Source organism: Aureococcus anophagefferens (genome assembly GCF_000186865.1).
Source record: "Aureococcus anophagefferens unplaced genomic scaffold AURANscaffold_20, whole genome shotgun sequence".
NCBI lineage: Eukaryota > Pelagophyceae > Pelagomonadales > Pelagomonadaceae > Aureococcus > Aureococcus anophagefferens.
In genome coordinates, this window is record NW_008705580.1 from 342,100 (window position 1) to 344,299 (window position 2,200).

The following is a 2,200-nucleotide window of genomic DNA, read 5'->3' on the forward strand; positions in this document are numbered from 1 at the left end:
CACCCATAATAATAATAATAATACATTGCGGCGCACAACTTGCGGGACGCTAACCCTGGTGTTGCCGTTTGCGGCCAAAACGGCAACACGTCGGGTCCGCAGGCGACAGCGAGATATCTACAGAAGTCAAGGACCGCGCCTCAGCTCAACGCGACAGTGCGCGCCCGTACGGACGCCTGCAGCCGATCCAAGACTACCGGGCGGTAGCCCGAGGTCCCTGTCGGGTTTCTGCAGCGCGAGGCGGGCGCGCACAGCTATTGACGGGATTTAGGGACGTGGTTTTCCGATCCCTATAGGTTTTCCCAGCCTCAAATTGGTCCTTACGCGACGACATTCGAGTCGTTTTTCGCACTTCAAAGGCCCGCGCGGGTCTCCCCACGACCATTCCCGGTCGTCCAGCCCAAAAAGGGGCACGGCCGCAGCGATTTAAAAAATGGCCTCTCGGGCCCGAAAGCCGCCCAAAAGCACCGGTGTGATGCGGGACCTCGACGGGCCTCTGAGTCGCAGCATTAGCTTCGCAGGGCCTCTCATAGGTAATGATGAGCTCCGCAGCCGCCAGGGATCGTCGACAACGCCGTCAACGGCGCGAACTCGCGCGGGCGCGTTTCGGGGGATCGGGGAATTCCCGTCTTCGCGGACCGATCTCGGCGCGACCGGCGTCGATTCGCTCGCACGAGGGCTTCCCGAGGCCGTCGCGGTACCCGAAAGGCGCGCCAAGAGGGTCGGGTGCGCCGCGCCGCGCGCGCCGCGGCCCGAAAGGGCGTCCCGAGCAGGTTTTTCGCCCTTCCGCGCAGCGTCCGACGCGCCCCCCGCACCGATTTTCGTCGGCGTTGCCGCGTAGGGGCGCCTCGAAGGGGTGTCTCGAGCGGTGCAAACGGGCTCCTCGGCTCGCGGCGATGCCGCGGCGCACGGCTGAAATGCGTTTTGCATTTTTGCCTCGAGCTGAGGCGCGGCCTTCAACATCTGTAGTACTAGTAGCTGGGCAGAGGATATGGTACCGGCGAAACAAGCGAAACAAGAGTCGGCCAGATTGCGTTCTATGGTCGAGGAAGCCAAAGATCAGCGCACACGTGATCGCGCCATGAAGGAAAACCACGATTGTTACAACAAGGCGGCTTTGCACGTTGAGCTGAATGAGTTGCGGACACGATTTGCAGAGATGGAAGAACGCAACGTTCAGATGCAAAAGAAGAATAGGAACAGAAACAGAAGCAAGATTAACAAGAATCAAGGTGTTTTACTCACGAAAATTGAGAATAGACCGCCGCAACACCAGTACCTTGGTGGGCTGCCAGGGCAGACGGTCTACGAATATCAACTGCGAGGATCCCAGAGCGCAGAATACGGCTTCCAAGAGTATGGTATGCCTGTGTTGGCGACTGCTAATCTCGCTGGTCTCGACGACGCCGCGGCTCTACTAGGGTTCGCTGGCCAGCGTGTTCCTTTGGTATTTGTGTGAGGGTGCTCGCGCAGAAAGCGCGCACGTGTGCGCGCGTAGGGGGAAAGATTCGATGTCCGATAGGCCTGCACTCGAGTTCCCGGCGCCTGTGGCCAAGGGACCGAGGTATCATGTTCCTGGTGCAGACCGATACCTGCCATCATTCAATCCAGCAATCGAGACCTGGCAATCGCAAACCAAGATCGCACGTCGAGCACCCAAAGACAGCAAAAAAAAAGTTGAGACTAAGCTACCGCCACTGACTTCGCCTAAGATTTTGGTGCTGGAGAAGCTCCACGCAACACAAGGGCGGTCACTACGACAGGGTCACATGCCGGCAAGGAGTCTCCGGACACCCAAGGCTCTGCGTCGAGCCAAAAAGATGCTGGGCCGTGAAGCTTCTGGTTTCACACATGTACACAAAAATTAAAAAGTTCCGTCGTCCATATTCTCATTTATGATGGCTGACAACCCACCTACAAAAAACACAGGCAGATCTACGGCTTGTTTCTTCCCTCCTCCCGGTTACAGGTGACGCAGATGATCGGCGTCGCGCACTCACCGACAAGAAACCCCCGACCGGCGCCAGGGGGAATCACCAGCTTGGGTCTTGCAGCGCGTTTGCTGCGACCTCTAGTGCGCCGGAATCTACTGGGCACGCGCCATACTTGTCCAAAACCGTGCCTTCGCCCGAATTGATAGCCACCGATAAGCACGAGAAATTCTCCAACGAGGGAGGGGAAGCTGGCGTCCTTGAGGATC